The sequence below is a fragment of the Denticeps clupeoides genome, chromosome 5 (assembly GCF_900700375.1).
Source record: "Denticeps clupeoides chromosome 5, fDenClu1.1, whole genome shotgun sequence".
NCBI classification, from domain to species: Eukaryota; Metazoa; Chordata; class Actinopteri; order Clupeiformes; family Denticipitidae; genus Denticeps; species Denticeps clupeoides.
The window spans coordinates 5,016,650-5,042,658 of record NC_041711.1 but is presented as its reverse complement, the minus strand read 5'-3'; the positions used below and the strand labels follow the sequence as shown (position 1 = coordinate 5,042,658).

The 26,009-nt window shown below is 35.2% G+C and overlaps 35 non-coding genes across 35 annotated transcripts; all 35 read left to right on the top strand.

Moving 5' to 3' along the window:
* Positions 1–489: 489 nt before the first annotated feature.
* trnac-gca (transfer RNA cysteine (anticodon GCA)) lies at positions 490–561 on the top strand. The gene has a single exon. It is a non-coding gene; the product is annotated as a tRNA-Cys (tRNA).
* A 344-nt stretch (positions 562–905) lies between these two features.
* Positions 906–977, top strand: trnac-gca (transfer RNA cysteine (anticodon GCA)). The gene has a single exon. It is a non-coding gene; the product is annotated as a tRNA-Cys (tRNA).
* Positions 978–1,322: 345 nt separating this feature from the next.
* trnac-gca (transfer RNA cysteine (anticodon GCA)) lies at positions 1,323–1,394 on the top strand. Its single transcript has one exon. It is a non-coding gene; the product is annotated as a tRNA-Cys (tRNA).
* Positions 1,395–1,552: 158 nt separating this feature from the next.
* On the top strand, positions 1,553–1,624 carry trnac-gca (transfer RNA cysteine (anticodon GCA)). Its single transcript has one exon. It is a non-coding gene; the product is annotated as a tRNA-Cys (tRNA).
* Positions 1,625–2,199: 575 nt separating this feature from the next.
* On the top strand, positions 2,200–2,271 carry trnac-gca (transfer RNA cysteine (anticodon GCA)). Its single transcript has one exon. It is a non-coding gene; the product is annotated as a tRNA-Cys (tRNA).
* A 567-nt stretch (positions 2,272–2,838) lies between these two features.
* On the top strand, positions 2,839–2,910 carry trnac-gca (transfer RNA cysteine (anticodon GCA)). Its single transcript has one exon. It is a non-coding gene; the product is annotated as a tRNA-Cys (tRNA).
* Positions 2,911–4,095: 1,185 nt separating this feature from the next.
* trnac-gca (transfer RNA cysteine (anticodon GCA)) lies at positions 4,096–4,167 on the top strand. The gene has a single exon. It is a non-coding gene; the product is annotated as a tRNA-Cys (tRNA).
* A 158-nt stretch (positions 4,168–4,325) lies between these two features.
* On the top strand, positions 4,326–4,397 carry trnac-gca (transfer RNA cysteine (anticodon GCA)). The gene has a single exon. It is a non-coding gene; the product is annotated as a tRNA-Cys (tRNA).
* A 344-nt stretch (positions 4,398–4,741) lies between these two features.
* trnac-gca (transfer RNA cysteine (anticodon GCA)) lies at positions 4,742–4,813 on the top strand. Its single transcript has one exon. It is a non-coding gene; the product is annotated as a tRNA-Cys (tRNA).
* Positions 4,814–4,971: 158 nt separating this feature from the next.
* Positions 4,972–5,043, top strand: trnac-gca (transfer RNA cysteine (anticodon GCA)). The gene has a single exon. It is a non-coding gene; the product is annotated as a tRNA-Cys (tRNA).
* Positions 5,044–5,608: 565 nt separating this feature from the next.
* Positions 5,609–5,680, top strand: trnac-gca (transfer RNA cysteine (anticodon GCA)). The gene has a single exon. It is a non-coding gene; the product is annotated as a tRNA-Cys (tRNA).
* Positions 5,681–6,025: 345 nt separating this feature from the next.
* Positions 6,026–6,097, top strand: trnac-gca (transfer RNA cysteine (anticodon GCA)). Its single transcript has one exon. It is a non-coding gene; the product is annotated as a tRNA-Cys (tRNA).
* Positions 6,098–6,255: 158 nt separating this feature from the next.
* On the top strand, positions 6,256–6,327 carry trnac-gca (transfer RNA cysteine (anticodon GCA)). The gene has a single exon. It is a non-coding gene; the product is annotated as a tRNA-Cys (tRNA).
* A 798-nt stretch (positions 6,328–7,125) lies between these two features.
* Positions 7,126–7,197, top strand: trnac-gca (transfer RNA cysteine (anticodon GCA)). Its single transcript has one exon. It is a non-coding gene; the product is annotated as a tRNA-Cys (tRNA).
* A 2,045-nt stretch (positions 7,198–9,242) lies between these two features.
* On the top strand, positions 9,243–9,314 carry trnac-gca (transfer RNA cysteine (anticodon GCA)). Its single transcript has one exon. It is a non-coding gene; the product is annotated as a tRNA-Cys (tRNA).
* Positions 9,315–9,658: 344 nt separating this feature from the next.
* Positions 9,659–9,730, top strand: trnac-gca (transfer RNA cysteine (anticodon GCA)). The gene has a single exon. It is a non-coding gene; the product is annotated as a tRNA-Cys (tRNA).
* Positions 9,731–11,337: 1,607 nt separating this feature from the next.
* Positions 11,338–11,409, top strand: trnac-gca (transfer RNA cysteine (anticodon GCA)). The gene has a single exon. It is a non-coding gene; the product is annotated as a tRNA-Cys (tRNA).
* Positions 11,410–11,754: 345 nt separating this feature from the next.
* On the top strand, positions 11,755–11,826 carry trnac-gca (transfer RNA cysteine (anticodon GCA)). The gene has a single exon. It is a non-coding gene; the product is annotated as a tRNA-Cys (tRNA).
* Positions 11,827–11,984: 158 nt separating this feature from the next.
* Positions 11,985–12,056, top strand: trnac-gca (transfer RNA cysteine (anticodon GCA)). The gene has a single exon. It is a non-coding gene; the product is annotated as a tRNA-Cys (tRNA).
* A 345-nt stretch (positions 12,057–12,401) lies between these two features.
* trnac-gca (transfer RNA cysteine (anticodon GCA)) lies at positions 12,402–12,473 on the top strand. The gene has a single exon. It is a non-coding gene; the product is annotated as a tRNA-Cys (tRNA).
* A 158-nt stretch (positions 12,474–12,631) lies between these two features.
* Positions 12,632–12,703, top strand: trnac-gca (transfer RNA cysteine (anticodon GCA)). The gene has a single exon. It is a non-coding gene; the product is annotated as a tRNA-Cys (tRNA).
* Positions 12,704–13,271: 568 nt separating this feature from the next.
* trnac-gca (transfer RNA cysteine (anticodon GCA)) lies at positions 13,272–13,343 on the top strand. Its single transcript has one exon. It is a non-coding gene; the product is annotated as a tRNA-Cys (tRNA).
* A 158-nt stretch (positions 13,344–13,501) lies between these two features.
* Positions 13,502–13,573, top strand: trnac-gca (transfer RNA cysteine (anticodon GCA)). The gene has a single exon. It is a non-coding gene; the product is annotated as a tRNA-Cys (tRNA).
* Positions 13,574–13,726: 153 nt separating this feature from the next.
* On the top strand, positions 13,727–13,798 carry trnac-gca (transfer RNA cysteine (anticodon GCA)). Its single transcript has one exon. It is a non-coding gene; the product is annotated as a tRNA-Cys (tRNA).
* A 344-nt stretch (positions 13,799–14,142) lies between these two features.
* Positions 14,143–14,214, top strand: trnac-gca (transfer RNA cysteine (anticodon GCA)). Its single transcript has one exon. It is a non-coding gene; the product is annotated as a tRNA-Cys (tRNA).
* Positions 14,215–15,176: 962 nt separating this feature from the next.
* On the top strand, positions 15,177–15,248 carry trnac-gca (transfer RNA cysteine (anticodon GCA)). The gene has a single exon. It is a non-coding gene; the product is annotated as a tRNA-Cys (tRNA).
* A 158-nt stretch (positions 15,249–15,406) lies between these two features.
* Positions 15,407–15,478, top strand: trnac-gca (transfer RNA cysteine (anticodon GCA)). The gene has a single exon. It is a non-coding gene; the product is annotated as a tRNA-Cys (tRNA).
* Positions 15,479–15,635: 157 nt separating this feature from the next.
* trnac-gca (transfer RNA cysteine (anticodon GCA)) lies at positions 15,636–15,707 on the top strand. Its single transcript has one exon. It is a non-coding gene; the product is annotated as a tRNA-Cys (tRNA).
* A 2,253-nt stretch (positions 15,708–17,960) lies between these two features.
* On the top strand, positions 17,961–18,032 carry trnac-gca (transfer RNA cysteine (anticodon GCA)). The gene has a single exon. It is a non-coding gene; the product is annotated as a tRNA-Cys (tRNA).
* A 2,143-nt stretch (positions 18,033–20,175) lies between these two features.
* trnac-gca (transfer RNA cysteine (anticodon GCA)) lies at positions 20,176–20,247 on the top strand. Its single transcript has one exon. It is a non-coding gene; the product is annotated as a tRNA-Cys (tRNA).
* A 1,197-nt stretch (positions 20,248–21,444) lies between these two features.
* trnac-gca (transfer RNA cysteine (anticodon GCA)) lies at positions 21,445–21,516 on the top strand. Its single transcript has one exon. It is a non-coding gene; the product is annotated as a tRNA-Cys (tRNA).
* Positions 21,517–23,243: 1,727 nt separating this feature from the next.
* On the top strand, positions 23,244–23,315 carry trnac-gca (transfer RNA cysteine (anticodon GCA)). The gene has a single exon. It is a non-coding gene; the product is annotated as a tRNA-Cys (tRNA).
* Positions 23,316–23,883: 568 nt separating this feature from the next.
* trnac-gca (transfer RNA cysteine (anticodon GCA)) lies at positions 23,884–23,955 on the top strand. Its single transcript has one exon. It is a non-coding gene; the product is annotated as a tRNA-Cys (tRNA).
* Positions 23,956–25,152: 1,197 nt separating this feature from the next.
* On the top strand, positions 25,153–25,224 carry trnac-gca (transfer RNA cysteine (anticodon GCA)). Its single transcript has one exon. It is a non-coding gene; the product is annotated as a tRNA-Cys (tRNA).
* A 568-nt stretch (positions 25,225–25,792) lies between these two features.
* On the top strand, positions 25,793–25,864 carry trnac-gca (transfer RNA cysteine (anticodon GCA)). Its single transcript has one exon. It is a non-coding gene; the product is annotated as a tRNA-Cys (tRNA).
* Positions 25,865–26,009: the final 145 nt, after the last annotated feature.

The window sequence follows — 26,009 nt, the reverse complement described above, 5'->3', positions numbered from 1 at the left end:
ATAACCCCAAAAGATCAAGAAAAAAAGGAAACATGTGCTTTTACGTTCCAGGATTTGTCGATTGACATTTGGCTTTTGTATAAAACTGTCAATAATGTGTGATAATGTGATCAACTCCTAGTGCCACCTTGGAAGAGTACATTTAATTATTTATTTTTTTTCCTAAAGTATTCGTGTGCATTCATGGTCAACAAATGTATGACTATCAGTTTGCTCTTTTACAAATCCGTTTTCAATGTGTTGTCAGCAAAAGTGTTGTGGGGGTATAGCTCAGTGGTAGAGCATTTGACTGCAGATCAAGTGGTCCCAGGTTCAAATCCTGGTGCCCCCTGTGATAGTGTGTTCATTATTATTTAAATAGGACTTTCCTAATAGAGATGTCATGTAAAGTCTATTTTTCTAGAAATAATAACCTCAAAAGTTAAAGAAAAAAAGGATTAATTTACTTTTACAAAACTGTTAATAATGTGAACTCAGCCAAAAAGTTGTGGGGGTATAGCTCAGTGGTAGAGCATTTGACTGCAGATCAAGAGGTCCCAGGTTCAAATCCTGGTGCCCCCTTTGATAGTGTTTTTATTCTTATTGAATTTTTTAAGGCATTTTCCTAATAGAGATGTCATAGAAAATCCATTTTTCTAGTAATAATAACCTCAAAAGTTCAAGAAAAAAAGGAAACATGTGCTTTTACGTTCCAGGAATTGTCGATTGACATTTGGATTTGTTACAAAATTGTTAATAAAGTGTGATAATGTGATCAACTCCTAATGCCACCGTGGAAGAGTACATTTAATTTGTTTATTTAAATTTTTTAAAGTATTCGTGTGCATTCATGGTCAACAAATGTATGACTATCAGTTTGCTCTTTTACAAAACCGTTTTCAATGTGTTGTCAGCAAAAGTGTTGTGGGGGTATAGCTCAGTGGTAGAGCATTTGACTGCAGATCAAGAGGTCCCAGGTTCAAATCCTGGTGCCCCCTGTGATAGTGTGTTCATTCTTATTGAATTTTTTAAGGGATGTTCCTAATAGAGATGTCTTAGAAATTCCCTTTTTCTAGTAATAATAACCTCAAAAGTTCAAGAAAAAAAGGAAACATGTCCTTTTACGTTCCAGGAATTGTCGATTGACATTTGGCTTTGTTACAAAACTGTTAATAAGGTGTGATAATGTGATCAACTCCTAATGCCCCCTTGGAAAAGTACATTTAATTTTTTTTGTTTTTATTTTCTAAAGTATTCGTGTGCATTCATGGTCAACAAATATATGACTATCAGTTGGCTCTTTTACAAAACCGTTTTCAATGTGTTGTCAGCAAAAGTGTTGTGGGGGTATAGCTCAGTGGTAGAGCATTTGACTGCAGATCAAGAGGTCCCAGGTTCAAATCCTGGTGCCCCCTGTGATAGTGTGTTCATTATTATTTAAATAGGACTTTGCTAATAGAGATGTCATTTAAAGTCTATTTTTCTAGGAATAATAACCTCAAAAGTTAAAGAAAAAAAGGATTCATTTACTTTTACAAAACTGTTAATAATGTGAACTCAGCCAAAAAGTTGTGGGGGTATAGCTCAGTGGTAGAGCATTTGACTGCAGATCAAGAGGTCCCAGGTTCAAATCCTGGTGCCCCCTGTGATAGTGTGTTCATTCTTATTGAATTTTTTTAGGCATTTTCCTAATAGAGATGTCATAGAAATTCCCTTTTTCTAGTAATAATAACCTCAAAAGTTCAAGAAAAAAAGGAAACATGTGCTTTTACGTTCCAGGAATTGTCGATTGACATTTGGCTCTTTTACAAAACTGTTAATAAAGTGTGATAATGTGATCAACTCCTAATGCCCCCTTGGAAAAGTACATTTAATTTTTTTTGTTTTTATTTTCTAAAGTAATCGTGTGCATTCATGGTCAACAAATGTATGACTATCAGTTGGCTCTTTTACAAAACCGTTTTCAATGTGTTGTCAGCAAAAGTTTTGTGGGGGTTTAGCTCAGTGGTAGAGCATTTGACTGCAGATCAAGAGGTCCCAGGTTCAAATCCTGGTGCCCCCTGTGATAGTGTGTTCATTATTATTTAAATAGGACTTTCCTAATAGAGATGTCATGTAAAGTCTATTTTTCTAGGAATAATAACCTCAAAAGTTAAAGACGAAAAGGATTCATTTACTTTTACAAAACTGTTAATAATGTGAACTCAGCCAAAAATTTGTGGGGGTATAGCTCAGTGGTAGAGCATTTGACTGCAGATCAAGAGGTCCCAGGTTCAAATCCTGGTGCCCCCTGTGTGTTCATTATTATTTAAACAGGACTTTCCTAATAGAGATGTCATGTAAAGTCTATTTTTCTAGTAATAATAACCTCAAAAGTTAAAGAAAAAAAGGATTAATTACTTTTACAAAACTGTTAATAATGTGAACTCAGCAAAAAAGTTGTGGGGGTATAGCTCAGTGGTAGAGCATTTGACTGCAGATCAAGAGGTCCCAGGTTCAAATCTTGGTGCCCCCTGTGATAGTGTGTTCATTCTTATTGAATTTTTTAAGGGATTTTCCTAATAGAGATGTCATAGAAATTCCCTTTTTCTAGTAATAATAACCTCAAAAGTTCAAGAAAAAAAGGAAACATGTGCTTTTACGTTCCAGGAATTGTCGATTGACATTTGGCTTTTGTATAAAACTGTCAATAATGTGTGATAATGTGATCAACTCCTAATGCCACCGTGGAAGAGTACATTTAATTTGTTTATTTAAATTTTTTAAAGTATTCGTGTGCATTCATGGTCAACAAATGTATGACTATCAGTTGGCTGTTTTACAAAACCGTTTTCAATGTGTTGTCAGCAAAAGTGTTGTGGGGGTATAGCTCAGTGGTAGAGCATTTGACTGCAGATCAAGAGGTCCCAGGTTCAAATCCTGGTGCCCCCTGTGATAGTGTGTTCATTATTATTTAAATAGGACTTTCCTAATAGAGATGTCATTTAAAGTCTATTTTTCTAGGAATAATAACCTCAAAAGTTAAAGAAAAAAAGGATTCATTTACTTTTACAAAACTGTTAATAATGTGAACTCAGCCAAAAAGTTGTGGGGGTATAGCTCAGTGGTAGAGCATTTGACTGCAGATCAAGAGGTCCCAATTTCAAATCCTGGTGCCCCCTGTGATAGTGTTTTTATTCTTATTGAATTTTTTAAGGCATTTTTCTAATAGAGATGTCATAGAAATTCCCTTTTTCTAGGAATAATAACCCCAAAAGATCAAGAAAAAAAGGAAACATGTGCTTTTACGTTCCAGGATTTGTCGATTGACATTTGGCTTTTGTATAAAACTGTCAATAATGTGTGATAATGTGATCAACTCCTAGTGCAACCTTGGAAGAGTACATTTATATTGTTTATTTTAATTTTTTTAAGTATTCGTGTGCATTTACGGTCAACAAATGTATGACTGTCAGTTGGCTCTTTTACAAAACAGTTTTCAATGTGTTGTCAAAATAAGGATCATTTACTTTCAGGTTCCAGGAATTGTCGACTGCCTTTTGGCTCTTTTACAAAACTGTTAAGGATGTGAACTCAAGCAAAAAGATGTGGGGGAATAGCTCAGTGGTAGAGCATTTGACTGAAGATCAAGAGGTCCCAGGTTCAAATCCAGGTGCCCCCTGTATACGAGCATTGATTTTTTTTTTTGTTTACAAAACCGTTTTCATTGTGTTGTCAGTGAAAGTGTTGTGGGGGTTTAGCTCAGTCAAGACGTCCCAGGTTCAAATCCTGGTGCCCCCTGTGATAGTGTGTTCATTCTTATTGAATTTTTTAAGGGATGTTCCTAATAGAGATGTCTTAGAAATTCCCTTTTTCTAGTAATAATAACCTCAAAAGTTCAAGAAACATGTCCTTTTACGTTCCAGGAATTGTCAATTGACATTTGGCTTTGTTACAAAACTGTTAATAAGGTGTGATAATGTGATCAACTCCTAATGCCCCCTTGGAAAAGTACATTTAATTTTTTTTGTTTTTATTTTCTAAAGTATTCGTGTGCATTCATGGTCAACAAATATATGACTATCAGTTGGCTCTTTTACAAAACCGTTTTCAATGTGTTGTCAGCAAAAGTGTTGTGGGGGTATAGCTCAGTGGTAGAGCATTTGACTGCAGATCAAGAGGTCCCAGGTTCAAATCCTGGTGCCCCCTGTGATAGTGTGTTCATTATTATTTAAAAAGGACTTTGCTAATAGAGATGTCATTTAAAGTCTATTTTTCTAGGAATAATAACCTCAAAAGTTAAAGAAAAAAAGGATTCATTTACTTTTACAAAACTGTTAATAATGTGAACTCAGCCAAAAAGTTGTGGGGGTATAGCTCAGTGGTAGAGCATTTGACTGCAGATCAAGAGGTCCCAGGTTCAAATCCTGGTGCCCCCTGTGATAGTGTGTTCATTCTTATTGAATTTTTTTAGGCATTTTCCTAATAGAGATGTCATAGAAATTCCCTTTTCTAGTAATAATAACCTCAAAAGTTCAAGAAAAAAAGGAAACATGTGCTTTTACGTTCCAGGAATTGTCGATTGACATTTGGCTCTTTTACAAAACTGTTAATAAAGTGTGATAATGTGATCAACTCCTAATGCCCCCTTGGAAAAGTACATTTAAGTTTTTTTGTTTTTATTTTCTAAAGTAATCGTGTGCATTCATGGTCAACAAATGTATGACTATCAGTTGGCTCTTTTACAAAACCGTTTTCAATGTGTTGTCAGCAAAAATGTTGTGGGGGTATAGCTCAGTGGTAGAGCATTTGACTGCAGATCAAGAGGTCCCAGGTTCAAATCCTGGTGCCCCCTGTGATAGTGTGTTAATTATTATTTAAATAGGACTTTCCTAATAGAGATGTCATGTAAAGTCTATTTTTCTAGGAATAATAACCTCAAAAGTTAAAGAAGAAAAGGATTCATTTACTTTTACAAAACTGTTAATAATGTGAACTCAGCCAAAAATTTGTGGGGGTATAGCTCAGTGGTAGAGCATTTGACTGCAGATCAAGAGGTCCCAGGTTCAAATCCTGGTGCCCCCTGTGTGTTCATTATTATTTAAACAGGACTTTCCTAATAGAGATGTCATGTAAAGTCTATTTTTCTAGTAATAATAACCTCAAAAGTTAAAGAAAAAAAGGATTAATTACTTTTACAAAACTGTTAATAATGTGAACTCAGCAAAAAAGTTGTGGGGGTATAGCTCAGTGGTAGAGCATTTGACTGAAGATCAAGAGGTCCCAGGTTCAAATCTTGGTGCCCCCTGTGATAGTGTGTTCATTCTTATTGAATTTTTTAAGGGATTTTCCTAATAGAGATGTCATAGAAATTCCCTTTTTCTAGTAATAATAACCTCAAAAGTTCAAGAAAAAAAGGAAACGTGCTTTTACGTTCCAGGAATTGTCGATTGACATTTGGCTCTTTTACAAAACTGTTAATAAAGTGTGATAATGTGATCAACTCCTAATGCCACCGTGGAAGAGTACATTTAATTTGTTTATTTAAATTTTTTAAAGTATTCGTGTGCATTCATGGTCAACAAATGTATGACTATCAGTTTGCTCTTTTACAAAACCGTTTTCAATGTGTTGTCAGCAAAAGTGTTGTGGGGGTATAGCTCAGTGGTAGAGCATTTGACTGCAGATCAAGAGGTCCCAGGTTCAAATCCTGGTGCCCCCTGTGATAGTGTGTTCATTCTTATTGAATTTTTTAAGGGATGTTCCTAATAGAGATGTCTTAGAAATTCCCTTTTTCTAGTAATAATAACCTCAAAAGTTCAAGAAAAAAAGGAAACATGTCCTTTTACGTTCCAGGAATTGTCGATTGACATTTGGCTCTTTTACAAAACTGTTAATAAAGTGTGATAATGTGATCAACTCCTAATGCCCCCTTGGAAAAGTACATTTAATTTTTTTTGTTTTTATTTTCTAAAGTAATCGTGTGCATTCATGGTCAACAAATGTATGACTATCAGTTGGCTCTTTTACAAAACCGTTTTCAATGTGTTGTCTGCAAAAGTGTTGTGGGGGTATAGCTCAGTGGTAGAGCATTTGACTGCAGATCAAGAGGTCCCAGGTTCAAATCCTGGTGCCCCCTGTGATAGTGTGTTCATTATTATTTAAATAGGACTTTCCTAATAGAGATGTCATGTAAAGTCTATTTTTCTAGGAATAATAACCTCAAAAGTTAAAGACGAAAAGGATTCATTTACTTTTACAAAACTGTTAATAATGTGAACTCAGCCAAAAATTTGTGGGGGTATAGCTCAGTGGTAGAGCATTTGACTGCAGATCAAGAGGTCCCAGGTTCAAATCCTGGTGCCCCCTGTGTGTTCATTATTATTTAAACAGGACTTTCCTAATAGAGATGTCATGTAAAGTCTATTTTTCTAGTAATGATAACCTCAAAAGTTAAAGAAAAAAAGGATTAATTACTTTTACAAAACTGTTAATAATGTGAACTCAGCAAAAAAGTTGTGGGGGTATAGCTCAGTGGTAGAGCATTTGACTGCAGATCAAGAGGTCCCAGGTTCAAATCTTGGTGCCCCCTGTGATAGTGTGTTCATTCTTATTGAATTTTTTAAGGGATTTTCCTAATAGAGATGTCATAGAAATTCCCTTTTTCTAGTAATAATAACCTCAAAAGTTCAAGAAAAAAAGGAAACATCTGCTTTTACGTTCCAGGAATTGTCGATTGACATTTGGCTCTTTTACAAAACTGTTAATAAAGTGTGATAATGTGATCAACTCCTAATGCCACCGTGGAAGAGTACATTTAATTTGTTTATTTAAATTTTTTAAAGTATTCGTGTGCATTCATGGTCAACAAATGTATGACTATCAGTTGGCTGTTTTACAAAACCGTTTTCAATGTGTTGTTAGCAAAAGTGTTGTGGGGGTATAGCTCAGTGGTAGAGCATTTGACTGCAGATTAAGAGGTCCCAGGTTCATATCCTGGTGCCCCCTGTGATAGTGTGTTCATTATTATTTAAATAGGACTTTCGTAATAGAGATGTCATTTAAAGTCTATTTTTCTAGGAATAATAACCTCAAAAGTTAAAGAAAAAAAGGATTAATTTACTTTTACAAAACTGTTAATAATGTGAACTCAGCCAAAAAAATGGGGGGGGTATAGCTCAGTGGTAGAGCATTTGACTGCAGATCAAGAGGTCCCAGGTTCAAATCCTGGTGCCCCCTGTGATAGTGTGTTCAGTCTTATTGAATTTTTTAAGGGATTTTCCTAATAGAGATGTCTTAGAAATTCCCTTTTTCTAGTAATAATAACCTCAAAAGTTCAAGAAAAAAAGGAAACATGTGCTTTTACGTTCCAGGAATTGTCTATTGACTTTTGGCTTTGTTACAAAACTGTTAATAAACTGTGATAATGTGATCAACTCCCAATGCCACCGTGGAAGAGTACATTTAATTTGTTTATTTAAATTTTTTAAAGTATTCGTGTGCATTCATGGTCAACAAAGGTATGACTGTCAGTTGGCTCTTTTACAAAACCGTTTTCAATGTGTCGTCAGCAAAAGTGTTGTGGGGGTATAGCTCAGTGGTAGATCATTTGACTGCAGATCAAGAGGTCCCAGGTTCAAATCCTGGTGCCCCCTTTTATAGTGTGTTCATTCTTATTGAATTTTTTAAGGGATTTTCCTAATAGAGATGTCATAGAAATTCCCTTTTTCTAGTAATAATAACCTCAAAAGTTAGAGAAAAAAAGGAAACATGTGCTTTTACGTTCCAGGAATTGTCGATTGACAATTGGCTCTTTTACAAAACTGTTAATAAAGTGTGATAATGTGATCAACTCCTAATTCCCCCTTGGAAAAGTACATTTAGTTTTTTTTTTTTTTTTTTCTAAAGTATTCGTGTGCATTCATGGTCAACAAATGTATGACTATCAGTTGGCTCTTTTACAAAACCGTTTTCAATGTGTTGTCAGCAAAAGTGTTGTGCGGGTATAGCTCAGTGGTAGAGAATTTGACTGCAGATCAAGAGGTCCCAGGTTCAAATCCTGGTGCCCCCTGTGATAGTGTGTTTATTATTATTTAAATAGGACTTTCCTAATAGAGATGTCATTTAAAGTTTATTTATCTAGGAATAATAACCTCAAAAGTTAAAGAAAAAAAGGATTCATTTTCTTTTACAAAACTGTTAATAATGTGAACTCAGCCAAGAAGTTGTGGGGGTATAGCTCAGTGGTAGAGCATTTGACTGCAGATCAAGAGGTCCCAATTTCAAATCCTGGTGCCCCCTGTGATAGTGTTTTTATTCTTATTGAATTTTTTAAGGCATTTTCCTAATAGAGATGTCATAGAAATTCCCTTTTTCTAGTAATAATAACCTCAAAAGTTCAAGAAAAAAAGGAAACATGTGCTTTTACGTTCCAGAAATTGTCGATTGACATTTGGCTTTGTTACAAAACTGTTAATAAAGTGTGATAATGTGATCAACCCCTAATGCCACCGTGGAAGAGTACATTTAATTTGTTTATATACATTTTTTAAAGTATTCGTGTGCATTCATGGTCAACAAATGTATTACTGTCAGTTGGCTCTTTTACAAAACCGTTTTCAATGTGTTGTCAGCAAAAGTGTTGTGGGGGTATAGCTCAGTGGTAGAGCATTTGACTGCAGTTCAAGAGGTCCCAGGTTCAAATCCTGGTGCCCCCTGTGTGTTCATTATTATTTAAACAGGACTTTCCTAATAGAGATGTCATGTAAAGTCTATTTTTCTAGTAATAATAACCTCAAAAGTTAAAGAAAAAATGGATTAATTACTTTTACAAAACTGTTAATAATGTGAACTCAGCAAAAAAGTTGTGGGGGTATAGCTCAGTGGTAGAGCATTTGACTGCAGATCAAGAGGTCCCAGGTTCAAATCTTGGTGCCCCCTGTGATAGTGTGTTCATTCTTATTGAATTTTTTAAGGGATTTTCCTAATAGAGATGTCTTAGAAATTCCATTTTTCTAGTAATAATAACCTCAAAAGTTCAAGAAAAAAAGGAAACATGTGCTTTTACGTTCCAGGAATTGTCGATTGACATTTGGCTCTTTTACAAAACTGTTAATAAAGTGTGATAATGTGATCAACTCCTAATGCCACCGTGGAAGAGTACATTTAATTTGTTTATTTAAATTTTTTAAAGTATTCGTGTGCATTCATGGTCAACAAATGTATGACTATCAGTTTGCTCTTTTACAAAACCGTTTTCAATGTGTTGTCAGCAAAAGTGTTGTGGGGGTATAGCTCAGTGGTAGAGCATTTGACTGCAGATCAAGAGGTCCCAGGTTCAAATCCTGGTGCCCCCTGTGATAGTGTGTTTATTCTTACTGAATCTTTTAAGGGATTTTCCTAATAGAGATGTCTTAGAAATTCCCTTTTTCTAGGAATAATAACCCCAAAAGATCAAGAAAAAAAGGAAACATGTGCTTTTACGTTCCAGGATTTGTCGATTGACATTTGGCTTTTGTATAAAACTGTCAATAATGTGTGATAATGTGATCAACTCCTAGTGCAACCTTGGAAGAGTATATTTAATTTGTTTATTTTAATTTTTTTAAGTATTCGTGTGCATTTACGGTCAACAAATGTATGACTGTCAGTTGGCTCTTTTACAAAACAGTTTTCAATGTGTTGTCAGCAAAAGTGTTGTGGGGGTATAGCTCAGTGGTAGAGCATTTGACTGCAGATCAAGAGGTCCCAGGTTCAAATCCTGGTGCCCCCTGTGATAGTGTGTTTATTCTTACTGAATCTTTTAAGGGATTTTCCTAATAGAGATGTCATAGAAATTCCCTTTTTCTAGGAATAATAACCCCAAAAGATCAAGAAAAAAAGGAAACATGTGCTTTTACGTTCCAGGATTTGTCGATTGACATTTGGCTTTTGTATAAAACTGTCAATAATGTGTGATAATGTGATCAACTCCTAGTGCAACCTTGGAAGAGTATATTTAATTTGTTTATTTTAATTTTTTTAAGTATTCGTGTGCATTTACGGTCAACAAATGTATGACTGTCAGTTGGCTTTTTTACAAAACAGTTTTCAATGTGTTGTGAAAATAAGGATCATTTACTTTCAGGTTCCAGGAATTGTCGACTGCCTTTTGGCTCTTTTACAAAACTGTTAAGGATGTGAACTCAAGCAAAAAGGTGTGGGGGTATAGCTCAGTGGTACAGCATTTGACTGCAGATCAAGAGGTCCCAGGTTCAAATCCAGGTGCCCCCTGTATACGAGCATTGATTTTTTTTTTTGTTTACAAAACCGTTTTCATTGTGTTGTCAGTGAAAGTGTTGTGGGGGTTTAGCTCAGTCAAGACGTCCCAGGTTCAAATCCTGGTGCCCCCTGTGATAGTGTGTTCATTCTTATTGAATTTTTTAAGGGATGTTCCTCATAGAGATTTCTTAGAAATTCCCTTTTTCTAGTAATAATAACCTCAAAAGTTCAAGAAAAAAAGGAAACATGTCCTTTTACGTTCCAGGAATTGTCGATTGACATTTGGCTTTGTTACAAAACTGTTAATAAAGTGTGATAATGTGATCAACCCCTAATGCCACAGTGGAAGAGTACATTTAATTTGTTTATATACATTTTTTAAAGTATTCGTGTGCATTCATGGTCAACAAATGTATTACTGTCAGTTGGCTCTTTTACAAAACCGTTTTCAATGTGTTGTCAGCAAAAGTGTTGTGGGGGTATAGCTCAGTGGTAGAGCATTTGACTGCAGTTCAAGAGGTCCCAGGTTCAAATCCTGGTGCCCCCTGTGATAGTGTGTTCATTATTATTTAAATAGGACTTTCCTAATAGAGTGTCATGTAAAGTCTATTTTTCTAGGAATAATAACCTCAAAAGTTAAAGAAAAAAAGGATTAATTACTTTTACAAAACTGTTAATAATGTGAACTCAGCAAAAAAGTTGTGGGGGTATAGCTCAGTGGTAGAGCATTTGACTGCAGATCAAGAGGTCCCAGGTTCAAATCTTGGTGCCCCCTGTGATAGTGTGTTCATTCTTATTGAATTTTTTAAGGGATTTTCCTAATAGAGATGTCTTAGAAATTCCCTTTTTCTAGTAATAATAACCTCAAAAGTTCAAGAAAAAAAGGAAACATGTGCTTTTACGTTCCAGGAATTGTCGATTGACATTTGGCTCTTTTACAAAACTGTTAATAAAGTGTGATAATGTGATCAACTCCTAATGCCACCGTGGAAGAGTACATTTAATTTGTTTATTTAAATTTTTTAAAGTATTCGTGTGCATTCATGGTCAACAAATGTATGACTATCAGTTTGCTCTTTTACAAAACCGTTTTCAATGTGTTGTCAGCAAAAGTGTTGTGGGGGTATAGCTCAGTGGTAGAGCATTTGACTGCAGATCAAGAGGTCCCAGGTTCAAATCCTGGTGCCCCCTGTGATAGTGTGTTCATTCTTATTGAATTTTTTAAGGGATGTTCCTAATAGAGATGTCTTAGAAATTCCCTTTTTCTAGTAATAATAACCTCAAAAGTTCAAGAAAAAAAGGAAACATGTCCTTTTACGTTCCAGGAATTGTCGATTGACATTTGGCTTTGTTACAAAACTGTTAATAAGGTGTGATAATGTGATCAACTCCTAATGCCCCCTTGGAAAAGAACATTTAATTTTTTTTGTTTTTTTTTTCTAAAGTATTCGTGTGCATTCATGGTCAACAAATATATGACTATCAGTTGGCTCTTTTACAAAACCGTTTTCAATGTGTTGTCAGCAAAAGTGTTGTGGGGGTATAGCTCAGTGGTAGAGCATTTGACTGCAGATCAAGAGGTCCCAGGTTCAAATCCTGGTGCCCCCTGTGATAGTGTGTTCATTATTATTTAAATAGGACTTTGCTAATAGAGATGTCATTTAAAGTCTATTTTTCTAGGAATAATAACCTCAAAAGTTAAAGAAAAAAAGGATTCATTTACTTTTACAAAAGTGTTAATAATGTGAACTCAGCCAAAAAGTTGTGGGGGTATAGCTCAGTGGTAGAGCATTTGACTGCAGATCAAGAGGTCCCAGGTTCAAATCCTGGTGCCCCCTGTGATAGTGTGTTCATTCTTATTGAATTTTTTTAGGCATTTTCCTAATAGAGATGTCATAGAAATTCCCTTTTTCTAGTAATAATAACCTCAAAAGTTCAAGAAAAAAAGGAAACATGTGCTTTTACGTTCCAGGAATTGTCGATTGACATTTGGCTCTTTTACAAAACTGTAAATAAAGTGTGATAATGTGATCAACTCCTAATGCCCCCTTGGAAAAGTACATTTAATTTTTTTTGTTTTTATTTTCTAAAGTAATCGTGTGCATTCATGGTCAACAAATGTATGACTATCAGTTGGCTCTTTTACAAAACCGTTTTCAATGTGTTGTCAGCAAAAGTGTTGTGGGGGTATAGCTCAGTGGTAGAGCATTTGACTGCAGATCAAGAGGTCCCAGGTTCAAATCCTGGTGCCCCCTGTGATAGTGTGTTCATTATTATTTAAATAGGACTTTCCTAATAGAGATGTCATGTAAAGTCTATTTTTCTAGGAATAATAACCTCAAAAGTTAAAGACGAAAAGGATTCATTTACTTTTACAAAACTGTTAATAATGTGAACTCAGCCAAAAATTTGTGGGGGTATAGCTCAGTGGTAGAGCATTTGACTGCAGATCAAGAGGTCCCAGGTTCAAATCCTGGTGCCCCCTGTGTGTTCATTATTATTTAAACAGGACTTTCCTAATAGAGATGTCATGTAAAGTCTATTTTTCTAGTAATAATAACCTCAAAAGTTAAAGAAAAAAAGGATTAATTACTTTTACAAAACTGTTAATAATGTGAACTCAGCAAAAAAGTTGTGGGGGTATAGCTCAGTGTTAGAGCATTTGACTGCAGATCAAGAGGTCCCAGGTTCAAATCCTGGTGCCCCCTGTGATAGTGTGTTCATTCTTATTGAATTTTTTAAGGGATGTTCCTAATAGAGATGTCTTAGAAATTCCCTTTTTCTAGTAATAATAACCTCAAAAGTTCAAGAAAAAAAGGAAACATGTCCTTTTACGTTCCAGGAATTGTCGATTGACATTTGGCTTTGTTACAAAACTGTTAATAAGGTGTGATAATGTGATCAACTCCTAATGCCCCCTTGGAAAAGTACATTTAATTTTTTTTGTTTTTATTTTCTAAAGTAATCGTGTGCATTCATGGTCAACAAATGTATGACTATCAGTTGGCTCTTTTACAAAACCGTTTTCAATGTGTTGTCAGCAAAAGTGTTGTGGGGGTATAGCTCAGTGGTAGAGCATTTGACTGCAGATCAAGAGGTCCCAGGTTCAAATCCTGGTGCCCCCTGTGATAGTGTGTTCATTATTATTTAAATAGGACTTTCCTAATAGAGATGTCATGTAAAGTCTATTTTTCTAGGAATAATAACCTCAAAAGTTAAAGACGAAAAGGATTCATTTACTTTTACAAAACTGTTAATAATGTGAACTCAGCCAAAAATTTGTGGGGGTATAGCTCAGTGGTAGAGCATTTGACTGCAGATCAAGAGGTCCCAGGTTCAAATCCTGGTGCCCCCTGTGTGTTCATTATTATTTAAACAGGACTTTCCTAATAGAGATGTCATGTAAAGTCTATTTTTCTAGTAATAATAACCTCAAAAGTTAAAGAAAAAAAGGATTAATTTACTTTTACAAAACTGTTAATAATGTGAACTCAGCCAAAAAAATTGTGGGGGTATAGCTCAGTGGTAGAGCATTTGACTGCAGATCAAGAGGTCCCAGGTTCAAATCCTGGTGCCCCCTGTGATAGTGTGTTCAGTCTTATTGAATTTTTTAAGGGATTTTCCTAATAGAGATGTCTTAGAAATTCCCTTTTTCTAGTAATAATAACCTCAAAAGTTCAAGAAAAAAAGGAAACATGTGCTTTTACGTTCCAGGAATTGTCTATTGACATTTGGCTTTGTTACAAAACTGTTAATAAACTGTGATAATGTGATCAACTCCCAATGCCACCGTGGAAGAGTACATTTAATTTGTTTATTTAAATTTTTTAAAGTATTCGTGTGCATTCATGGTCAACAAAGGTATGACTGTCAGTTGGCTCTTTTACAAAACCGTTTTCAATGTGTTGTCAGCAAAAGTGTTGTGGGGGTATAGCTCAGTGGTAGAGCATTTGACTGCAGATCAAGAGGTCCCAGGTTCAAATCCTGGTGCCCCCTCTGATAGTGTGTTTATTCTTATTGAATCTTTTAAGGGATTTTCCTAATAGAGATGTCATAGAAATTCCCTTTTTCTAGGAATAATAACCCCAAAAGATCAAGAAAAAAAGGAAACATGTGCTTTTACGTTCCAGGATTTGTCGATTGACATTTGGCTTTTGTATAAAACTGTCAATAATGTGTGATAATGTGATCAACTCCTAGTGCAACCTTGGAAGAGTACATTTAATTTGTTTATTTTAATTTTTTTAAGTATTCGTGTGCATTTACGGTCAACAAATGTATGACTGTCAGTTGGCTCTTTTACAAAACAGTTTTCAATGTGATGTCAAAATAAGAATCATTTACTTTCAGGTTCCAGGAATTGTCGACTGCCTTTTGGCTCTTTTACAAAACTGTTAAGGATGTGAACTCAAGCAAAAAGATGTGGGGGAATAGCTCAGTGGTAGAGCATTTGACTGCAGATCAAGAGGTCCCAGGTTCAAATCCAGGTGCCCCCTGTATACGAGCATTGATTTTTTTTTGTTTACAAAACCGTTTTCATTGTGTTGTCAGTGAAAGTGTTGTGGGGGTTTAGCTCAGTCAAGACGTCCCAGGTTCAAATCCTGGTGCCCCCTGTGATAGTGTGTTCATTCTTATTGAATTTTTTAAGGGATGTTCCTAATAGAGATGTCTTAGAAATTCCCTTTTTCTAGTAATAATAACCTCAAAAGTTCAAGAAAAAAAGGAAACATGTCCTTTTACATTCCAGGAATTGTCGATTGACATTTGGCTTTGTTACAAAACTGTTAATAAGGTGTGATAATGTGATCAACTCCTAATGCCCCCTTGGAAAAGTACATTTAATTTTTTTTGTTTTTATTTTCTAAAGTAATCGTGTGCATTCATGGTCAACAAATGTATGACTATCAGTTGGCTCTTTTACAAAACCGTTTTCAATGTGTTGTCAGCAAAAGTGTTGTGGGGGTATAGCTCAGTGGTAGAGCATTTGACTGCAGATCAAGAGGTCCCAGGTTCAAATCCTGGTGCCCCCTGTGATAGTGTGTTCATTATTATTTAAATAGGACTTTCCTAATAGAGATGTCATGTAAAGTCTATTTTTCTAGGAATAATAACCTCAAAAGTTAAAGAAAAAAAAGATTTATTTACTTTTACAAAACTGTTAATAATGTGAACTCAGCCAAAAATTTGTGGGGGTATAGCTCAGTGGTAGAGCATTTGACTGCAGATCAAGAGGTCCCAGGTTCAAATCCTGGTGCCCCCTGTGATAGTTTGTTCATTATTATTTAAATAGGACTTTCCTAATAGAGATGTCATTTAAAGTCTATTTTTCTAGGAATAATAACCTCAAAAGTTAAAGATTAAAGGATTCATTTCCTTTTACAAAACTGTTAATAATGTAAACTCAGCAAAAAAGTTGTGGGGGTATAGCTCAGTGGTAGAGCATTTGACTGCAGATCAAGAGGTCCCAGGTTCAAATCCTGGTGCCCCCTGTGATAGTGTGTTCATTCTTATTGAATTTTTAAAGGGATTTTCCTAATAGAGATGTCATAGAAATTCCCTTTTTCTAGTAATAATAACCTCAAAAGTTCAAGAAAAAAAGGAAACATGTGCTTTTACGCTCCAGGAATTGTCGATTGACATTTGGCTCTTTTACAAAACTGTTAATAAAGTGTGATAATGTGATGAACTCCTAATGCCACCGTGGAAGAGTACATTTAATTTGTTTATTTACATTTTTTAAAGTATTCGTGTGCATTCATGGTCAACAAATGTATGACCATCAGTTGGCTCTTTTACAAAACCGTTTTCAATGTGTCGTCAGCAAAAGTGTTGTGGGGGTATAGCTCAGTGGTAGATCATTTGACTGCAGATCAAGAGGTCCCAGGTTCAAATCCTGGTGCCCCCTTTTATAGTGTGTTCATTCTTATTGAATTTTTTAAGGGATTTTCCTAATAGAGATGTCATAGAAATTCCCTTTTTCTAGTAATAATAACCTCAAAAGTTAGAGAAAAAAAGGAAACATGTGCTTTTACGTTCCAGGAATTGTCGATTGACATTTGGCTCTTTTACAAAACTGTTAATAAAGTGTGATAATGTGATCAACTCCTAATTCCCCCTTGGAAAAGTACATTTAGTTTTTTTTTTTTTTTTTTCTAAAGTATTCGTGTGCATTCATGGTCAACAAATGTATGACTATCAGTTGGCTCTTTTACAAAACCGTTTTCAATGTGTTGTCAGCAAAAGTGTTGTGCGAGTATAGCTCAGTGGTAGAGAATTTGACTGCAGATCAAGAGGTCCCAGGTTCAAATCCTGGTGCCCCCTGTGATAGTGTGTTTATTATTATTTAAATAGGACTTTCCTAATAGAGATGTCATTTAAAGTTTATTTATCTAGGAATAATAACCTCAAAAGTTAAAGAAAAAAAGGATTCATTTTCTTTTACAAAACTGTTAATAATGTGAACTCAGCCAAGAAGTTGTGGGGGTATAGCTCAGTGGTAGAGCATTTGACTGCAGATCAAGAGGTCCCAATTTCAAATCCTGGTGCCCCCTGTGATAGTGTTTTTATTCTTATTGAATTTTTTAAGGCATTTTCCTAATAGAGATGTCATAGAAATTCCCTTTTTCTAGTAATAATAACCTCAAAAGTTCAAGAAAAAAAGGAAACATGTGCTTTTACGTTCCAGAAATTGTCGATTGACATTTGGCTTTGTTACAAAACTGTTAATAAAGTGTGATAATGTGATCAACCCCTAATGCCACCGTGGAAGAGTACATTTAATTTGTTTATATACATTTTTTAAAGTATTCGTGTGCATTCATGGTCAACAAATGTATTACTGTCAGTTGGCTCTTTTACAAAACAGTTTTCAATGTGTTGTGAAAATAAGGATCATTTACTTTCAGGTTCCAGGAATTGTCGACTGCCTTTTGGCTCTTTTACAAAACTGTTAAGGATGTGAACTCAAGCAAAAAGATGTGGGGGTATAGCTCAGTGGTACAGCATTTGACTGCAGATCAAGAGGTCCCAGGTTCAAATCCAGGTGCCCCCTGTATACGAGCATTGATATTTTTTTTGTTTACAAAACCGTTTTCATTGTGTTGTCAGTGAAAGTGTTGTGGGGGTTTAGCTCAGTCAAGATGTCCCAGGTTCAAATCCTGGTGCCCCCTGTGATAGTGTGTTCATTCTTATTGAATTTTTTAAGGGATGTTCCTAATAGAGATTTCTTAGAAATTCCCTTTTTCTAGTAATAATAACCTCAAAAGTTCAAGAAAAAAAGGAAACATGTCCTTTTACGTTCCAGGAATTGTCGATTGACATTTGGCTTTGTTACAAAACTGTTAATAAGGTGTGATAATGTGATCAACTCCTAATGCCCCCTTGGAAAAGTACATTTAATTTTTTTTTTTTTATTTTCTAAAGTATTCGTGTGCATTCATGGTCAACAAATGTATGACTATCAGTTGGCTCTTTTACAAAACCGTTTTCAATGTGTTGTCAGCAAAAGTGTTGTGGGTGTATAGATCAGTGGTAGAGCATGTGACTGCAGATCAAGAGGTCCCAGGTTCAAATCCTGGTGCCCCCTGTGATAGTGTGTTCATTATTATTTAAATAGGACTTTCCTAATAGAGATGTCATTTAAAGTCTATTTTTCTAGGAATAATAACCTCAAAAGTTAAAGAAAAAAGGATTCATTTACTTTTACAAAACTGTTAATAATGTGAACTCAGCAAAAAAAATGTGGGGGTATAGCTCAGTGGTAGAGCATTTGACTGCAGATCAAGAGGTCCCAGGTTCAAATCCTGGTGCCCCCTGTGATAGTGTGTTCATTCTTATTGAATTTTTAAAGGGATTTTCCTAATAGAGATGTCATAGAAATTCCCTTTTTCTAGTAATAATAACCTCAAAAGTTCAAGAAAAAAGGGAAACATGTGCTTTTACGCTCCAGGAATTGTCGATTGACATTTGGCTCCTTTACAAAACTGTTAATAAAGTGTGATAATGTGATCAACTCCTAATGCCACCGTGGAAGAGTACATTTAATTTGTTTATTTAAATTTTTTAAAGTATTCGTGTCCATTCATGGTCAACAAATGTATGACTATCAGTTGGCTCTTTTACAAAACCGTTTTCAATGTGTTGTCAGCAAAAGTGTTGTGGGGGTATAGCTCAGTGGTAGAGCATTTGACTGCAGATCAAGAGGTCCCAGGTTAAAATCTAGGTGCCCCCTGTATACGAGCATTGATATTTTTTTTGTTTACAAAACCGTTTTCATTGTGTTGTCAGTGAAAGTGTTGTGGGGGTTTAGCTCAGTCAAGATGTCCCAGGTTCAAATCCTGGTGCCCCCTGTGATAGTGTGTTCATTCTTATTGAATTTTTTAAGGGATGTTCATAATAGAGATGTCTTAGAAATTCCCTTTTTCTAGTAATAATAACCTCAAAAGTTCAAGAAAAAAAGGAAACATGTCCTTTTACGTTCCAGGAATTGTCAATTGACATTTGGCTTTGTTACAAAACTGTTAATAAGGTGTGATAATGTGATCAACTCCTAATGCCCCCTTGGAAAAGTACATTTAATTTTTTTTGTTTTTATTTTCTAAAGTAATCGTGTGAATTCATGGTCAACAAATGTATGACTATCAGTTGGCTCTTTTACAAAACCGTTTTCAATGTGTTGTCAGCAAAAGTGTTGTGGGGGTATAGCGCAGTGGTAGAGCATTTCACTGCAGATCAAGAGGTCCCAGGTTCAAATCCTGGTGCCCCCTGTGATAGTGTGTTCATTCTTATTGAATCTTTTAAGGGATTTTCCTAATAGAGATGTCATAGAAATTCCCTTTTTCTAGGAATAATAACCCCAAAAGATCAAGAAAAAAAGGAAACATGTGCTTTTACGTTCCAGGATTTGTCGATTGACATTTGGCTTTTGTATAAAACTGTCAATAATGTGTGATAATGTGATCAACTCCTAGTGCCACCTTGGAAGAGTACATTTAATTTGTTTATTTTAATTTTTTTAAGTATTCGTGTGCATTTACGGTCAACAAATGTATGACTGTCAGTTGGCTCTTTTACAAAACAGTTTTCAATGTGATGTCAAAATAAGGATCATTTACTTTCAGGTTCCAGGAATTGTCGACTGCCTTTTGGCTCTTTTACAAAACTGTTAAGGATGTGAACTCAAGCAAAAAGATGTGGGGGTATAGCTCAGTGGTACAGCATTTTACTGCAGATCAAGAGGTCTCAGGTTCAAATCCAGGTGCCCCCTGTATACGAGCATTGATTTTTTTTTTGTTTACAAAACCGTTTTCATTGTGTTGTCAGTGAAAGTGTTGTGGGGGTTTAGCTCAGTCAAGACGTCCCAGGTTCAAATCCTGGTGCCCCCTGTGATAGTGTGTTCATTATTATTTAAACAGGACTTTCCTAATAGAGATGTCATGTAAAGTCTATTTTTCTAGTAATAATAACCTCAAAAGTTAAAGAAAAAAAGGATTAATTTACTTTTACAAAACTGTTAATAATATGAACTCAACAAAAAAGTTGTGGGGGTATAGCTCAGTGGTAGAGCATTTGACTGCAGATCAAGAGGTCCCAGGTTCAAATCTTGGTGCCCCCTGTGATAGTGTGTTCATTCTTATTGAATTTTTTAAGGGATTTTCCTAATAGAGATGTCATAGAAATTCCCTTTTTCTAGTAATAATAACCTCAAAAGTTCAAGAAAAAAAGGAAACATGTGCTTTTACGTTCCAGGAATTGTCGATTGACATTTGGCTCTTTTACAAAACTGTTAATAAAGTGTGATAATGTGATCAACTCCTAATGCCACCGTGGAAGAGTACATTTAATTTGTTTATTTAAATTTTTTAAAGTATTCGTGTGCATTCATGGTCAACAAATGTATGACTATCAGTTGGCTGTTTTACAAAACCGTTTTCAATGTGTTGTTAGCAAAAGTGTTGTGGGGGTATAGCTCAGTGGTAGAGCATTTGACTGCAGATCAAGAGGTCCCAGGTTCAAATCCTGGTGCCCCCTGTGATAGTGTGTTTCTTATTATTTAAATAGGACTTTCCTAATAGAGATGTCATTTAAAGTCTATTTTTCTAGGAATAATAACCTCAAAAGTTAAAGAAAAAAATGATTCATTTACTTTTACAAAACTGTTAATAATGTGAACTCAGCCAAAAAGTTGTGGGGGTATAGCTCAGTCGTAGAGCATTTGACTGCAGATCAAGAGGTCCCAGGTTCAAATCCTGGTGCCCCCTGTGATAGTGTGTTTATTCTTATTGAATCTTTTAAGTGATTTTCCTAATAGAGATGTCATAGAAATTCCCTTTTTCTAGGAATAATAACACCAAAAGATCAAGAAAAAAAGGAAACATGTGCTTTTACGTTCCAGGATTTGTCGATTGACATTTGGCTTTTGTATAAAACTGTCAATAATGTGTGATAATGTGATCAACTCCTAGTGCCACCTTGGAAGAGTACATTTAATTTGTTTATTTTAATTTTTTTAAGTATTCGTGTGCATTTACGGTCAACAAATGTATGACTGTCAGTTGGCTCTTTTACAAAACAGTTTTCAATGTGTTGTCAGCAAAAGTGTTGTGGGGGTTTAGCTCAGTCAAGACGTCCCAGGTTCAAATCCTGGTGCCCCCTGTGATAGTGTGTTCATTCTTATTGAATTTTTTAAGGGATGTTCCTAATAGAGATTTCTTAGAAATTCCCTTTTTCTAGTAATAATAACCTCAAAAGTTCAAGAAAAAAAGGAAACATGTCCTTTTACGTTCCAGGAATTGTCGATTGACATTTGGCTTTGTTACAAAACTGTTAATAAGGTGTGATAATGTGATCAACTCCTAATGCCCCCTTGGAAAAGTACATTTAATTTTTTTTTTTTTATTTTCTAAAGTATTCGTGTGCATTCATGGTCAACAAATGTATGACTATCAGTTGGCTCTTTTACAAAACCGTTTTCAATGTGTTGTCAGCAAAAGTGTTGTGGGTGTATAGAACAGTGGTAGAGCATGTGACTGCAGATCAAGAGGTCCCAGGTTCAAATCCTGGTGCCCCCTGTGATAGTGTGTTCATTATTATTTAAATAGGACTTTCCTAATAGAGATGTCATTTAAAGTCTATTTTTCTAGGAATAATAACCTCAAAAGTTAAAGAAAAAAGGATTCATTTACTTTTACAAAACTGTTAATAATGTGAACTCAGCAAAAAAAATGTGGGGGTATAGCTCAGTGGTAGAGCATTTGACTGCAGATCAAGAGGTCCCAGGTTCAAATCCTGGTGCCCCCTGTGATAGTGTGTTCATTCTTATTGAATTTTTAAAGGGATTTTCCTAATAGAGATGTCATAGAAATTCCCTTTTTCTAGTAATAATAACCTCAAAAGTTCAAGAAAAAAGGGAAACATGTGCTTTTACGCTCCAGGAATTGTCGATTGACATTTGGCTCCTTTACAAAACTGTTAATAAAGTGTGATAATGTGATCAACTCCTAATGCCACCGTGGAAGAGTACATTTAATTTGTTTATTTAAATTTTTTAAAGTATTCGTGTCCATTCATGGTCAACAAATGTATGACTATCAGTTGGCTCTTTTACAAAACCGTTTTCAATGTGTTGTCAGCAAAAGTGTTGTGGGGGTATAGCTCAGTGGTAGAGCATTTGACTGCAGATCAAGAGGTCCCAGGTTAAAATCTAGGTGCCCCCTGTATACGAGCATTGATATTTTTTTTGTTTACAAAACCGTTTTCATTGTGTTGTCAGTGAAAGTGTTGTGGGGGTTTAGCTCAGTCAAGATGTCCCAGGTTCAAATCCTGGTGCCCCCTGTGATAGTGTGTTCATTCTTATTGAATTTTTTAAGGGATGTTCATAATAGAGATGTCTTAGAAATTCCCTTTTTCTAGTAATAATAACCTCAAAAGTTCAAGAAAAAAAGGAAACATGTCCTTTTACGTTCCAGGAATTGTCAATTGACATTTGGCTTTGTTACAAAACTGTTAATAAGGTGTGATAATGTGATCAACTCCTAATGCCCCCTTGGAAAAGTACATTTAATTTTTTTTGTTTTTATTTTCTAAAGTAATCGTGTGAATTCATGGTCAACAAATGTATGACTATCAGTTGGCTCTTTTACAAAACCGTTTTCAATGTGTTGTCAGCAAAAGTGTTGTGGGGGTATAGCGCAGTGGTAGAGCATTTCACTGCAGATCAAGAGGTCCCAGGTTCAAATCCTGGTGCCCCCTGTGATAGTGTGTTCATTCTTATTGAATCTTTTAAGGGATTTTCCTAATAGAGATGTCATAGAAATTCCCTTTTTCTAGGAATAATAACCCCAAAAGATCAAGAAAAAAAGGAAACATGTGCTTTTACGTTCCAGGATTTGTCGATTGACATTTGGCTTTTGTATAAAACTGTCAATAATGTGTGATAATGTGATCAACTCCTAGTGCCACCTTGGAAGAGTACATTTAATTTGTTTATTTTAATTTTTTTAAGTATTCGTGTGCATTTACGGTCAACAAATGTATGACTGTCAGTTGGCTCTTTTACAAAACAGTTTTCAATGTGATGTCAAAATAAGGATCATTTACTTTCAGGTTCCAGGAATTGTCGACTGCCTTTTGGCTCTTTTACAAAACTGTTAAGGATGTGAACTCAAGCAAAAAGATGTGGGGGTATAGCTCAGTGGTACAGCATTTTACTGCAGATCAAGAGGTCTCAGGTTCAAATCCAGGTGCCCCCTGTATACGAGCATTGATTTTTTTTTTGTTTACAAAACCGTTTTCATTGTGTTGTCAGTGAAAGTGTTGTGGGGGTTTAGCTCAGTCAAGACGTCCCAGGTTCAAATCCTGGTGCCCCCTGTGATAGTGTGTTCATTATTATTTAAATAGGACTTTCCTAATAGAGATGTCATGTAAAGTCTATTTTTCTAGGAATAATAACCTCAAAAGTTAAAGAAGAAAAGTATTCATTTACTTTTACAAAACTGTTAATAATGTGAACTCAGCCAAAAATTTGTGGGGGTATAGCTCAGTGGTAGAGCATTTGACTGCAGATCAAGAGGTCCCAGGTTCAAATCCTGGTGCCCCCTGTGTGTTCATTATTATTTAAACAGGACTTTCCTAATAGAGATGTCATGTAAAGTCTATTTTTCTAGTAATAATAACCTCAAAAGTTAAAGAAAAAAAGGATTAATTTACTTTTACAAAACTGTTAATAATATGAACTCAACAAAAAAGTTGTGGGGGTATAGCTCAGTGGTAGAGCATTTGACTGCAGATCAAGAGGTCCCAGGTTCAAATCTTGGTGCCCCCTGTGATAGTGTGTTCATTCTTATTGAATTTTTTAAGGGATTTTCCTAATAGAGATGTCATAGAAATTCCCTTTTTCTAGTAATAATAACCTCAAAAGTTCAAGAAAAAAAGGAAACATGTGCTTTTACGTTCCAGGAATTGTCGATTGACATTTGGCTCTTTTACAAAACTGTTAATAAAGTGTGATAATGTGATCAACTCCTAATGCCACCGTGGAAGAGTACATTTAATTTGTTTATTTAAATTTTTTAAAGTATTCGTGTGCATTCATGGTCAACAAATGTATGACTATCAGTTGGCTGTTTTACAAAACCGTTTTCAATGTGTTGTTAGCAAAAGTGTTGTGGGGGTATAGCTCAGTGGTAGAGCATTTGACTGCAGATCAAGAGGTCCCAGGTTCAAATCCTGGTGCCCCCTGTGATAGTGTGTTTCTTATTATTTAAATAGGACTTTCCTAATAGAGATGTCATTTAAAGTCTATTTTTCTAGGAATAATAACCTCAAAAGTTAAAGAAAAAAATGATTCATTTACTTTTACAAAACTGTTAATAATGTGAACTCAGCCAAAAAGTTGTGGGGGTATAGCTCAGTCGTAGAGCATTTGACTGCAGATCAAGAGGTCCCAGGTTCAAATCCTGGTGCCCCCTGTGATAGTGTGTTTATTCTTATTGAATCTTTTAAGTGATTTTCCTAATAGAGATGTCATAGAAATTCCCTTTTTCTAGGAATAATAACACCAAAAGATCAAGAAAAAAAGGAAACATGTGCTTTTACGTTCCAGGATTTGTCGATTGACATTTGGCTTTTGTATAAAACTGTCAATAATGTGTGATAATGTGATCAACTCCTAGTGCCACCTTGGAAGAGTACATTTAATTTGTTTATTTTAATTTTTTTAAGTATTCGTGTGCATTTACGGTCAACAAATGTATGACTGTCAGTTGGCTCTTTTACAAAACAGTTTTCAATGTGTTGTCAGCAAAAGTGTTGTGGGGGTTTAGCTCAGTCAAGACGTCCCAGGTTCAAATCCTGGTGCCCCCTGTGATAGTGTGTTCATTCTTATTGAATTTTTTAAGGGATGTTCCTAATAGAGATTTCTTAGAAATTCCCTTTTTCTAGTAATAATAACCTCAAAAGTTCAAGAAAAAAAGGAAACATGTCCTTTTACGTTCCAGGAATTGTCGATTGACATTTGGCTTTGTTACAAAACTGTTAATAAGGTGTGATAATGTGATCAACTCCTAATGCCCCCTTGGAAAAGTACATTTAATTTTTTTTTTTTTATTTTCTAAAGTATTCGTGTGCATTCATGGTCAACAAATGTATGACTATCAGTTGGCTCTTTTACAAAACCGTTTTCAATGTGTTGTCAGCAAAAGTGTTGTGGGTGTATAGAACAGTGGTAGAGCATGTGACTGCAGATCAAGAGGTCCCAGGTTCAAATCCTGGTGCCCCCTGTGATAGTGTGTTCATTATTATTTAAATAGGACTTTCCTAATAGAGATGTCATTTAAAGTCTATTTTTCTAGGAATAATAACCTCAAAAGTTAAAGAAAAAAGGATTCATTTACTTTTACAAAACTGTTAATAATGTGAACTCAGCAAAAAAAATGTGGGGGTATAGCTCAGTGGTAGAGCATTTGACTGCAGATCAAGAGGTCCCAGGTTCAAATCCTGGTGCCCCCTGTGTGTTCATTATTATTTAAACAGGACTTTCCTAATAGAGATGTCATGTAAAGTCTATTTTTCTAGGAATAATAACCTCAAAAGTTAAAGAAGAAAAGGATTCATTTACTTTTACAAAACTGTTAATAATGTGAACTCAGCCAAAAATTTGTGGGGGTATAGCTCAGTGGTAGAGCATTTGACTGCAGATCAAGAGGTCCCAGGTTCAAATCTTGGTGCCCCCTGTGATAGTGTGTTCATTCTTATTGAATTTTTTAAGGCATTTTCCTAATAGAGATGTCATAGAAATTCCCTTTTTCTAGTAATAATAACCTCAAAAGTTCAAGAAAAAAAGGAAACATGTGCTTTTACGTTCCAGGAATTGTCGATTGACATTTGGCTCTTTTACAAAACTGTTAATAAAGTGTGATAATGTGATCAACTCCTAATGCCACCGTGGAAGAGTACATTTAATTTGTTTATTTAAATTTTTTAAAGTATTCGTGTGCATTCATGGTCAACAAATGTATGACTATCAGTTGGCTGTTTTACAAAACCGTTTTCAATGTGTTGTTAGCAAAAGTGTTGTGGGGGTATAGCTCAGTGGTAGAGCATTTGACTGCAGATCAAGAGGTCCCAGGTTCAAATCCTGGTGCCCCCTGTGATAGTGTGTTTCTTATTATTTAAATAGGACTTTCCTAATAGAGATGTCATTTAAAGTCTATTTTTCTAGGAATAATAACCTCAAAAGTTAAAGAAAAAAATGATTCATTTACTTTTACAAAACTGTTAATAATGTGAACTCA